This window comes from Lissotriton helveticus, chromosome 7 (genome assembly GCF_964261635.1).
Source record: "Lissotriton helveticus chromosome 7, aLisHel1.1, whole genome shotgun sequence".
NCBI classification, from domain to species: Eukaryota; Metazoa; Chordata; class Amphibia; order Caudata; family Salamandridae; genus Lissotriton; species Lissotriton helveticus.
The window spans coordinates 364,026,233-364,039,947 of record NC_136068.1 but is presented as its reverse complement, the minus strand read 5'-3'; the positions used below and the strand labels follow the sequence as shown (position 1 = coordinate 364,039,947).

Here is a 13,715-nt window from a genome sequence, read left to right as displayed (position 1 = left end):
CCAAGCATCTAGGGCACAGAGTGCCTTGGCCAGCCCCCCCATTTTCCAATCTTACTAGGAGTGAGATATAAGAAAAAAATAGTTTTAAAGTGTTGAGCCTGTAGTTTGGCTGATTGTAAAATGTTGTGCGACAGAGTGAGTGAATTAAAAAAAACACTGCTGGGGGAAGCAAGTTTACTGTGCCATTTGCCTGCTATGGTTTGTAGATCATCCGGGGTCTTCCTATTTATGATGTTGTATAGCAGGCCAATTCGGGGGGTCAAGGGATTACGCAGTGTGTTAAGAAGATCGACTTCCATAAATCCTGTGGTGCCCCCAACCTTCCTGGAGAGAAAATCATGAATAGAGAGATATTTAAAAGCGTCTTCATTCTTAAGGCTAAATTTGGCTGATAGATCAGAGAAGGGTATGACTCCCTCGCAGGTAATGAGATCTCCCAATTTCAAAATGCCGGCCTTGTGCCAATCCGAAAGATAATCCCTTCCAAAGATAGCAGGAAGGTTGTCATTATTAAAAGTGGGAGAATAATGGTTAAATCTACCCAGACCTTAAATTCTGCGGATACTGTGAAAGACTTTAAAAGAGTTCAATAATGTCTTGAATCTCACTCGTTTATAGTATCCGAAGGAAGTCTCTCGGAGTAAACAGCCCCAGCGCTGTTCACCCAACAGGAGTTGGAAAGGCGAGGCAAGCCCAAGTATATGGGGAGAGGTGACCCTCTTACCAGTTCGGAGCTGTACTATAGGACCAAGGCCCAGTAATAAAGCGTGATGTTGGGAAAGGACCAGCCTCCTCGCTCTTTAGGAAGACATAATTGCCTTAGTGCTCTCCTGGGTTGGGAGTATGCCCAGATAAACTGTGTGAATATTTGTTGAAATTTCAGCAGACTTGCTTTGCTAAATTCCAGGGGTATTGTGCGAAAGAAATAGAGGAGATTGGGAAAGTATGTCATCTTTATGACATTGCATCTGCCGACCAGAGTTAGGTGTAGGTTGTTGATTTGTTTCAATGCCTTCCTAGTATGCATGGCAAGTGGAGCTAAGTTATCTGTAACAATCTCGTCTAGGTTTGAGGAGATGGAGACTCCTAGATATTTGGCCTTAGGGACCACCCTGTAGTCGGCCCAGGTAAATTGGCTATTTATTATTATTTGTGTTTTGTTTTGGTTCAGAGCATAGCCAGAGAGCCTTCCAAATTTTAGCGCCTCAGTTACTAAAGCCACTATGGCGTTTGAGGGATGAGGCGAAGTAATGGCTAGTTCATCAGCGTAGGCCATGATTTTAATATTATTGCCTTGAAAGCTGACCGCGGGGATATCGTGATTTCTTTCGATTTGTTTGATTAAGGAGTCCAAATAGAGGGCAAACAGCAGAGGGGAGCAAGGGCACCCCTGCCTAGTGCCCCGTGATATGTCGAATTGCCCAGTTAGTTGTCCATTAATGGAAACACAGGCCGTTGGATTCATTTAAAGAGCTTGTACCGCCTGTATGAGTTTTGGCCCAAAGCCCATCCTGTTCAAGACAGCCCACAGAAATCGCCAGGAGACCCGGTCAAAGGCTTTTTCAGCGTCGAGGAGTGTTAATGACATCGGGTCTCTGGCAGCCTGCCATTCTGACACTAAAGATTCGACCACTGAGGAAATTCTGTTTGCTAGTACTTTAGAAAAGATCTTTGAGTCACAGTTAATAAGTGTGATAGGCCTGTAGGAGCTCATCTCCAGTGAGGATTTGTCCTTTTTTTGAAATATTGCTATTCGGACCTTGGACCAGGAGGCTGGGGTCGAAGCCCCATTAAAAATAGAGATTACTACCTCTGTAAAGATTGCTTTAATTTGGGGGGCAAAGATCTTATAAAACTCATCTGGGATGCCATCCAAGACGGTGGCTTTCCCATCAGGGAGGTTGTTGAGGGATTCCAGTATCTCCTCCCAAGTAGGGGTTAAATCCAGTATATCACTGTTATCAGAGGTAAGCGTTCCAAGGTCAGCCTCCTTAAGGTAACGAGCGATCTCTCTCTCGAGTGTAATATTCAAACCGTGATTCTCCTCAGTATATAGTTTAGAGTAGAAGTCCTGAAATCCCTTCCGTATGAGATCAATGTCATTGGTCTCACTTCCCGATGGGAGTTTGATTGTATGTATCTCGCTACTGGAGACCTGTTGCCTGGTCCTAACAGCCAGGTGGTGCCCAATGCTGTCACTGCACTCGTAATTTTTCTCACGTGAACTTGCCCACTTTGCAGCAGTTTTCTCCGCAAAGACTGCCCCAATTTCTGCTCTGACCAAAACTACTTCCTTCTGGACAGTCTCAATATCTTTCCCTGTTTGGATGAAATGGACTAATTTAGTTTCGGCCGTCTTTAGCTTCCCTTGTAGGTTACTTATCAGGAGCTTCTCTTTTTTATTTTTCCAGACTGAGAATCCAAGGGTCTCGCCCTTTATCCCTGCTTTTAACGTGTCCCAAACAGTCATTAGGGAAGCCGAGCCAGTGTTTATTTCTAAAAATTCCTGTATCCATCCTTGCATATGTGTTTGATATGTCGGATCTTGTAAAAGAGCTTTCTCAAAGCTCCAGGTTGAAGCCTCCCTGCGTTTGCCCAGCCCCCTGATATTAAGAATGAGAGGATTGTGGTCGGACATAAAACGTGGAGTTAGTTCGATAGTGCTATTGTTAATAATTGAAGATGAAAGAAAAAAGTAATCTAACCTAACAAGGGTATGATGAGGGGCAGAAAAAAATGTGTAGCCGGGCTGGGATGAATTTAGTCTGGCCCAGGAGTCTCTCAATCCATGTGTCTGTGCAAGGTTGGCCAGGGCCTGAAACACCAAGGGCTTCCTGCCCTTATACTTCCAGTTACTATCAGTCTCCCAGTTGCAAGGCAGATGTAAATTAGGATCGCCAGAGAGAAGATGGGGGTGGGCCAATGCGCTAATTCACCTGAAACCAGGTTGATGACTCCAGGATCGTCCGTGTTACTTCCATAGATTGAACAGAGGGTGAAAGGGGGGCTATTAGCAAGGTGGTGCTAGGTTATAACCCATCTACCAAGAGAGTCAGATTTGACCAGGGGGGGGGGGGTATTAAGAGAGAGTCTTTTCTCGGCTAAAATTCCAGCCCCACTAGTTTTAGAGCCCTGAGTGGTAGCCCCAAAGACTTTGAGTCCCAAATTGTCTAGTAGGTGTTTCTGGGAGCCTTCAATATGGGTTTCCTGCAGGCAGTAGATGTTCCCCCCCAAGGATCGAAGCCCCAGAGCCACACACTGTCTTTTAGAGTGATCGTTAAGCCCACAGATGTTCACAGAAACGATTCTTAATGTTTCTAGCTTAGCCATTTATAAAAGCAACAAAATAAAAAAAAAAGGAAAAAGTAGCGAGGAGTAGTTATACTCCTAAAATCCTGTCCAATGCCATGGTGAATAAGTTCTAAATGTGTGTGTGTGAAACAAACAGACAAACAAGTCGTTACATTTTCTGTGCCAGTCTTTTCTGTAAAAGTGTTTGACCTGTCCCCCCTCCCAAGTAAGTTCTAAATGTGTGTGTGTGAAAGAAACAGATAAAAAAGTTGTTAAATTTTCTGTGCCAGTCTTTTCTGTAAAAGTGTTTGACCCGTGCCCCCCCTCCCAGATAGGAAAGGAAGGGAAGTGGTAGGTTTGGGACAAATTAAGAGGATGTCATCAGCATAACTTGACATTTTTTATTTTCTGCTGGCCAATTTGAAATCCTGAAGTGGTTGACTTGTCGAATTTTGGTTAAAAAGGGTTCAGGTGCGATAACAAATAAAAGAGAAGACAACAGGCATCCTTGGCGTACGCCCGCCCCCCCCCCAAACAAAGGAAAGTAATCAGAAAGGAGACTGTTGAGAAACATTTCAACTTTGGGACCTGTATGTGATAGCAAATTAAAGCAATTAATTTAGGTGGGAAGCCAATCCATTTTAATGCATGAAACATAAATTCCCAACTGATCCTGTCAAAAGCTTTTTCTGCATCTAAAGCAATAGCAGGGATAGGATAGTGTAGTGTGGATGCTTTACCTAAGAAATTGAAAGAGACTCAGGTGTTGTCAGATGCCAAATGACAACACCAGATTGTTCTGGGCAGATCAAATTTGGCAATATAGGATCAATGTGCAATGGCCAATGTTTTGCGAAAATCCTGAAACCAATATTAACTAAAGAAATTGGGCAACAGTTTTTTCCATTGAATGAGAGCTTAATTTTCTTTTGGCATTAAACAAATCATGGTGTCCTGAAAAGAGCCTTGAGATGTATCATTATTAAGGCTCCCTGTTTTCTCTTTTTACTGATTTTTACAGATAAACATAGACAGAAAACATTTATTTTCTTGTCTGTATTTATTTTTAAATGTGTTTAAAAACGGAAATTGGGTTGCTTTTTGAGTAATTCTAAATACTGTCTGCCATGACTGCCAGGCCAATAGCTGTGTGAATTGAGAGGTGAGGGGGTTAAAAAAGAAAGGAATTTTAGTATAGAGGCTTTAACACCAGTAGATAGGCATAAGGTTGATACTAAAATGTGCATATTTTCATATAAGTGCATTGATGTATCTTCTGCGGGTGTTCATATCACTGAAATCTGGCAGGTATTCAAGCATGAGTGCATATTTATTGGTTAAATAAACATGGAAATATACTAACTTCAGCTTCATGTTTCCACAAAACCCAAAATAAATATGGATAAATACAGATAAAATTAGCAAAAAATAAAAATGGATAAATACAGATGGAAATGACAAAAAAATAAATACCATAAAACCGGGAGCCCTACTCATTTTTAATGAAAAAATTAAACAAAAGTAAAAGGTTGGGTAGTAGGAGCTTTCTAAACCAGTTCTGGGGGCAGCTCCACTCCCACTGGGATTGGTGTCTGCCTGACTGGGATGATAAGGGAAGGGGCAGGCCCAGGTGTTAGCTACATCTGCCTGTGAGGGTAGGCCTCTTTGAAGTTAATCAAGTGCCTGGGCCCAGCCCAGAGGTCATTCTGTCAAGATAAAAACAACCCGTCTCCACACAAAAGGCCTCTTGTCCCTACTACAGGAACACGTTTTCACCTAATAAATTGAGTTATTTAGCGGCCAGGTGACAACTGCAGCTTATGCAAATGCCCCTCCAGATGTTTTAGACAGGGAAAAGGTAATGTTGAGCAATTGAGCTATTTAAATATAATGCTCAATTGGCTACCCTATATGGGGCAGAACTGTGGGGCCTGGTAGCAAGAGATGCCTTTTCAGTACAAGAAAACAGCTTCTTTAGACAACTTTTAGCTGTTCCAGGTTGTACCCCTTTAATTACTTTATTCAGGGATCTGAACATACGCCACTCTGATGATTATGCCTCCCTACGTCCACTACTATACTGGGTTCGCCTGTGGTCTACCGACGAGCTAGTGGACTATAGAGAAGCATTAAAGGAAATATTGCAAATAAAGAATATTACTCGGTTGGCATGGTTAGTGCACATCGAAAATTGGTTTTCTAAGCTGGGCCTATGTAGTTTTTGGACAGATCCTGACTCCCTTACTCATTCTTCCAAAACATTGCTGAAGGCAAGGTACTGGGAATATACCCACAGTTGTTTACTGCAAAACTCTAAAGTAGGAACATTGGCCCTTCCATTTTTTGATGTTAAAATTGAAAGTAAATTTGAATGCTTTATGGATGAAATTCTGCCCCCTGTGGCTAAATCATTGTATTTAAAGTACCGTTATGGCATTCTACAAATCAAATCTAGAACATCAACGTGGGCGTGTAATAAAGGACTCAGGGGTAGTACCAAATCTGACTTGTGTGAACTGTGTGACATGGGTGCTAGGGAGGATGAGGCCCATGTTTTATTTGTATGCCCTGCATACTTACAGGCAAGGAAAAAGTGGATTAAACCCATTTGCCTCCTCTTAGGCTTTCGGCATATTAAAGATGGGGAAAGAGTGTTCAAGGGCAAGACGTCACAGACTATAGTATTCAGTCTGAGTCGTTTCTTTCTTGCTGTGGCGATAGTTAGGAAAAGAAATGACCTAAAAATGTAACAGTATTATCAGGACAAGTACTGATATGACATGTATTGGCCTTGAAGCTTAATCCATTGAATGAAAATACGCTAAGCACGGTGGATTTTTAATAAAGTCCCCTCTATACATTTTAATCCTAATTGCAATATGTGTAATGTCTTGCAGATTGCCATGATTCAAATACTCATTAGTCTTAACATTTCTTAACATAATAGTTCCTAGTATTTTTAAGCCTTTCTTTTTAAAAGTTATTTATTATATTTATTATGTATTACCTCGCCCACGGATGCTTGGATTTGTTGCAAAGGATTTATGAATTTATATTGTGTCTGGAAGAATCTTTAATGTCCCCTCAAGCTGTGTGCCCTTCAAAGTCAACCTTTTTACTGAGTAGATATTTCATGTACTTATGTATGTTCCAACTCCACTACCTTCAATTGGCACATCCTGTTCATGATGAATGTTTTTAAATATTGTATTGTATTCTTTTATGGTTGTTTTAACCGAAATAAAGATATTGAAGATGATGAAAGGTAGCTTTTCTAGAATATTTAGCACAAATCCAACTTCACCAGTGAATTGGGCTTGTAATAAATATTCCAAAGAGTCCATTAATGAAATGTAGAGGAATCATCTAAAGGAAGGGTGGGAAGCCTAATTTCCTGTGTTTTAGCTAGTTATGGGAGATTTCCCTTGGTCAAATCATAGCAAAATGCAATCTAAAATTCAGCTTCAGCACTTCCTCTTTCACCTTACTATAAACCTTCTTGGAGTCCCTCATTCTAAATGGAATATGTTAGGGTCTTTCTCAGAAACTTTGAGCCTTCTTCCATATCCATAAGATCAGCGATGTTCACTTTAAACGTGAATTGGTGAAAGAGTGTTTTGGGTGGATCTTTCAGCAAATGATTTAATGGATGCATGATTGTGTGAGTAAATGCATGAATAGATGGCTGCATGAATGAGTGACTGTAAGGACTGATGAGTGAATGCATGGAGTAGTGAATGGATAGAGGGATAGGTGAATGAATACGCCTAAAAGTCAGTGCATGGATGGATAGATGAGTGGAGTTTGCTAGATATGTGTATGTAGTGAGGGCTCATTGCTTACTATCAGCAGAGTAAGGTATATGGGCCCTTTGCTCACCAGTCACATGTTGTTTCAAGCTGACATCCACAGATTTACTTACATGCATTGGAAGTTCATATGAATAGATTCCCACAATATACCAGGTATTTCATTAGGATCTAATGTTCAACATTATGTCATAGATCATTACCATCCTGTCATATGAGTCAGGACCAGCACTATGACAGGGGTGGTCATGCTTTTTCCAAAGATGCTCACAATGTGCCAGTGAGTACTATCATTATGTAATGACTAACATTAGCCAGAAATGTATGTAAACCTGCCTTTCTCCGAAGAATTATCAACGTTATGCTTAGTTCAGTAATTCTCTTAAGTAGGCATGGGCAGCTGGTGCCCATGCCTCAAGGGCTGCTTGCCATATTTTCACCTCCTTATTAGAAATCTCAATACCATTTATCAGATGCAAATAAGAAGGTCATGTTGTTGGAAATGCCTTTTGTCTTTTTAAGGCTCTAACTAGAAAGAAGATAGTTTCACATACACTAATAACTGTTAAAAATGCACTCCTACCTGTACTCAACTTTCTGAACCATGCAAGCCTGTGCAGGAGAGGATAATAAGACCCTACACACCTGCCTGGAAAGTAGCCGAAAATATTCCAAATGATTAATTATGCCTAGTTTATTCCTCATTTAGCATCTGGGGCACTGTGCTCAATTTTGCAGGCCAGACAGGAGCCAATGCAGGGAACGTGAAGCTTGAAATGATTTGGGACCTCATCAAAATCTACTTCCAGGTAACCTGTGACAACCTCAAAATGTTGAAACTATCGAAACACTGTCCCAAATAATGTATTTATCATAGTACAGATTCATTAAGAGCCACAGATTGCTGACTTTTCATGGGAAATGTACATAGACGATAATATGATGTATAAAATGAGAGATGAGTCATATCCAGTGATCTCATAATTGGAAGAATCCAATCTGCTTTGTTGAAACGCCAAGATCTTATGCTTTGCAATACCCTGCTTTTTCACTTCCTCTGAGAGCAGGGATTTGCATTTTCAGAACTCACATGGTTATGTATAAATTGGAAGATACTTTTCAATCACATATCTGGAATGTTTCATGTCCATGCTGGGATTGACAGCACATAAGGCAATAAGCCAGTGTGCAGTAATACAATCTATATATCTATCATTATTATTATTATGATTATGATTATTATGATTATTATTATTGTTATTATTGTTATTATTAATATTAATAATAATAATATCGTCATCATCGTCGTTATTAGCAATAACAATAATAATATTAGTCAGGATGATGATGATGGAGATGCTAATAATTGTATTAATAATAATCATGATAGTAATAATAATAATATTAGTAATAATAATAATGTGTTATTTATTGAAAAAGCACATGTCCACTATGTTGTCAGTTTCACTTCATTTAAAATCTTTCTTCGATCTGTATAAAAATAAATCATAAAAGCACAATTTTATCATAACACACAAGTATTATTAAGGCCATAAAAACAGTTTAAAAAGCATACTTAATTTTAGATGCCCCTTATGATACATTTAAACAGCAAACCCAATAACATTCTTTTTCTTCTACAAGCCCACAAAAACGATGCAACCGAGAAGCATACATAAGAATTAGGTAAGGATTTTAAGAAGTACCGTGCCAGGCTACATTGTTTGAAATTGTGACATCTTAAGATAGGGAGGATAGACGCTTCTCTTTCAGTTTGGTAAAACTTACAAAACAGTACCAGGTGCAAATCGCTCTGAGGTGAGGAATTGTCACAGGGGCAAAGGCTTAGGTCAGCATACTTAAACTTCCTCTCTGGAAACCCAAGCATCAGTGGTATGAAGTCCAGTTGGAAACGTAACAGAATAAATCTATGGTGGGAAATTGTGATACGTGACAGGTGAAGCTAGGCTTCCCCTGCTCTTGGTGGAATGAGGGCATAGGCTGTGAATGATTTCAGTTGGCAGTTCCTTTCCTTACAAGCATAGCAGGCCTTCTGCATAAATAGCTCAATTATTTTCTGTTTAGGGACCTTTCTGCAAGAATTAGGGTCTCTATACAGGTCTATCTGCCCAATAGCGGAGAGTTCTGCTTCCACATATGTGAGCCAACCGATCCTACTGCGGCCATCCATCTTCATACAATCACCAATTATACGTTGGGTAAAATTAACTGTCAACCTCCGCCAAATAGAAAACCACAGTACAATCGGCGCCAGTCTGATAGAATCGGACAAGTAGGGAAGGCCTAATTCAAGATGTAAAATGTAATTTGAGTGTGGAAAAGTAAATTTTGCCATGTTCTGTGTCCCTACGTGTCATCCATCATATGTTATCTGTGCATGATTAATATGCATATGTATTCCCCATGCTCGATTAATGACGCAATTACAGTTGTGTCCACCTCTAGTATGCCAGTTTCCAGTTCTCGTGAATACTACGAATATCAGGCCTATGTAAAGTTACGTTGCCACGTTTCTCAGTGTGCACGTTATTCCATTGTAAAGTCCCCGTTTCTAGGCCTCAAAAGGGCCCGGACACCAGATTCAGCTCCTGTCTCCTGAAGCCTCGCTGAGGAGCGATACAGCCCCCACCTGTATCCTCGACCCTTCACTTACTTCCTGCCCCGCAGTGCCCGGCTCAGCCTGGCTCTGCCTCTGAGTCTGCCAAGAGTATGTTATGATTCCAGTTATCAGTTCAGTCCTCCTTCTCTGCATTCCTAAGCTACTGAACTGCATCAATAGTTTCCGTCATTGTCTAGCCTTTACGTCTCCACGTTAGAGAAATACTGTATTTAATGGTCATTTAATATTCTTCATCACGCACTACATGTAGAATAATGCATGCTCCAGTCTTAGAGTCTGTTAGCCTTTACCCCGATAACTTTTGGATTCTATCGACATGTTCTCTAAAACATCAGATACTAGATACTGTTTAGGTACATGTCGCCCTGACTCTCCAGACTTCAGTCTCTGCTCCTAGCACAGAGTTCGTAGCCCCCAGCTTCTCCTAGTAACACGTCATTGCCAAGTTTGCGCGCACCATTAGGTCAGAGGTCCCGGCTCCTTAGGTAGCCCACTCCATGTTTCCGCCCCATTTATGACATAGTCTGTTACGTTTGCATCACATGTCTATGTATACGCCTCTGTTACACCTACTTTCACCCTTATCTTTCGCGACTGCTATTGACCACACCCACTGCTCCGCCTATCATATGTATTGTAATGCAACTGTTTTAATATATATACTTGTGTACTGTTATTAAAGTGAGCACGCCGATCCCGATTCTGCCCCCGGCAGCGCTGCCATCCTATTCCTGTGCAGGTTGTCCTGTTCCTGTCCTTATGCTGTATTAAACCTGCAAAACTCCTACTACCTCGAATCTTGACTCTTATTTATTGAGCTATCTGTTATTCATTTAAGCATTCAAAAATAGAGGTATTATTTATTTATTTACCACATAATGGCGCCCGAATAGGGACTTGCCCTTTCCCCACGCGTCGGTGAAGCCACGCCGACCCCCTGACCCTCTGCAGTCGTGACGGAACTCTTCTGCGCACCGGCAGATATTTCTGCTTCAAGTATCCCTCAGGCCCACGGAGGAGACGGAGGAGGCGGTCCAGCATCCAGACGAGACGGTGGAGGAACGCGGCGAGTCCCGACCAGAGCCCAAGCCGAGAGTCCAAGGTCCGAGGTATCCGGAGGCCCACCCGTAACAGAAGTCCGAAGTTCGTCCGTCCGGCGTCGAAGCAGTCCAGTCCCGTCCGAGGCCTTCCGTTCTTGCTGCCCGGTGAGTACCGTTGCTGGGGTAGTATCTAGACAGGGTCAATCTAATTGACTCTGGTCCGTGGGTTGGTGGTACACAGACCCACAAACGAAGTGTCCACTTCGGTGGATGCGGGTCCTGACGTGTCTCTGTATGAGACCGGTAAGTTTCGTACTGTTTCAGCAGTGCATCTAGTTTCTGTTCTAGTCAGTTCTGATTTCTCGAGAAAATTCATGTATTCTGTTTTCCGTATTCCAGGTGGTATTCTGTTCGAACTGTTATTCATAATGTTCTTCATGTATTTTAATGTCGTGGTATGAGTGCGAAGTGATTCTCGTGTTTATTGTGTATCGTATTGTGTCCAGATTATAGTTCAGTCATGCCACTCTTTTCAAAACTGCGTCAGTTAAAAACCAGAAAAGGTCTGCTAGAAGCAGCAGTTCCTGTCCCGCCTAGGGACAGTCCAGGTCATTTTATGTATCAGAAGCATGGCATAAGCGCCATATTGTATCTAGATTTATGGGTAGAGTATACCAAACAGTTAGAGGAAAAGTATAGATGGCCCGTATCGGGTACATGGGATGCCGAGTGCATCATGAGAGTAGAAGAAGCATTATGGAAAAAGAAAGCCAGACAGTCACAGAAAGATGCCATTGAGTTATGGCGTAAAGAATCTTATAAAAGAACCGAAAAAGAAATCAGAAAGTCAGAATTAAGTAGAGAATCCTTAGAACGAGCCCAAGAAAGGGAATTAATCGAGATTGGTGAACGAGTTAAAACCGAACAGTCAGACAGACAGAGGCATGCTCTTATTAAGGGTATGTATCCTCTTCTTGCCGAGGGCTTGCCAAAAGCAACCCCGGAGGCATCCAGTAATTTCCCGCCACCATTAGTTCCGACCAAGCTACGTCACAAACCGACCGCAGCTGATATTTTCATCTCGTCCTATTTGGACGACACAGTCCCAGAATATGCAAATCCCGCTCCGCCAGTCCCTGTAAATCAGGCACTTCCCGCTCCTCCAGACACCGGAGTACCTGTTACGGTACCCCCGGTCCAGCCCGCCATACAAGTCCAGCCTACATTTCCATTTCCCACTCTGCCAGGACGAAAAGCATCAGTAGACGACTCTAGTTTAGGGGCCGCAGGGGGAGGTCCTCCTCAAACCCCGCCGCCACACAAGCGTTTAACGTTAGCCGAATTACATGCACAAGCGTCACAGCGTACGCCCAGGTATCAGTCTGTTGCAGAAATAAGAAAAGCCCTTAATGAATGTGGCTATGATCCAGTCCCAGGCGAGGATAGTATGGTTTTATATTCATTACGCGTGAGAAAGGTCACCGAGTATCTAGTCACCCTACCAGATATGAAAGAAGATCTAGACAGAATATATCGTTTCATCCGTACCGGGAATGATCCAGAAAGTATTAGTGACGTCATGTGCCAAAGAAAAGTTGAAGTCCAGCTCATGATATTAAAGTTTCTGATTAATTGTTTAATACGAGAACAAGATTATCCGACCAAAGATCGAGCCGAAATGAAAATCCTGACAAGGTGGAGTGATAATATAGCCGAGGGTAAGCATAAGACTATCGGTAGTATAGAGAGTATGTACAAGAAAATCCGTAAAGAAATAATAAGGGTACACGAACAACGTAAAGAAACACAAGTAAGCGAGAAAGAAAATGACTCTTCTACAGAAGAGGTAGAGGACGAGAATCCCGACAGAATAGCGTATGTAGGAAAATCTAGATTTCCAGATCGCCATTTACGTCTAGAACACAAGTCAATTTTTCATCATCCAGCACCAGAACCAGGTTCTCTGGAACAAGTATTTCAAGCTACCGATCACATTCTGAAATCACGAATCGGTTATAGCGAGTTAAGTACCATGCATGAACAAGAACTAGCCCGATCAGCAGTCCGATGGACTACTGATTCTACCACTTTTCCAGACGAAATAGTGGCACAAATGTTTCTGAAATTGCCCCCAGCCGAGCAACGACTGGCGGGTATGTATATGATCCAGCACCTCATTACATTGTATGAGGGTCAACATTCTGATCCAGGTCCGTTACACGATGTCCTGAACGAGTTACTCCAGTATAAATGGAAAGGTTTAGGTACCGATTTGATTAGGGTCATTCTAGAACAGCGCCACAAATACAGAACGTTTCTGAACCCACATTTTGTTCATGTCTCACCCCCAGAAAGTAAACCCTTTTACATAGACAGACAGAATCCGTTACGAGAAGTACATCCAGTTAAGACAGACGGTGGTGAAATGCAACGAGTGTTTGTTTACACCCCGATCACAAAGATGGAACTCTTAGAGATGAAAAAGTTAATTCCCTGTCATGATAAAGATCCAGCAGGGTTCCACCGAGAATTAAAAGACATGCTCCGTATGGGAGAATACACGTATCCAGATATCATTAAAATGTTAAAGGTCCTGTTGCCCGCAGGGGTATATGAGAAACTCAAAGAAAAAGAATGGGAGGTGGGAGAGAAAAAGATCGATTGGGCAGTCCTAGAAGCTGAAGACAAGGCACGAGTACCAGGTACCGGTCTTGGAGATCAATGTAAAGAATTACCAGAACTGTTAATACAAGTTTTGCCCAGGTTATTGACAACTAGAAAAGAAGACTGGGATGCAATCTCAGCCTGTAAACAGAAACAAGACGAAGATATTAGTGATTATTATTCCAGATTTGAGAAATGTTTTACCATAAACAGTGGCCTCAAGACCAGTAGCGAGTCGTACCCTCATCTTTTTGTTACTAAATTAGTCGA

At 41.8% G+C, this 13,715-nt stretch overlaps 1 protein-coding gene across 1 annotated transcript in view; it reads left to right on the top strand.

The window, feature by feature from the left end:
* ASIP (agouti signaling protein) overlaps nucleotides 1-13,715 on the top strand; it is a 497,833-nt gene that overhangs the window by 176,306 nt on the left and 307,812 nt on the right. The window lies entirely within an intron of this gene.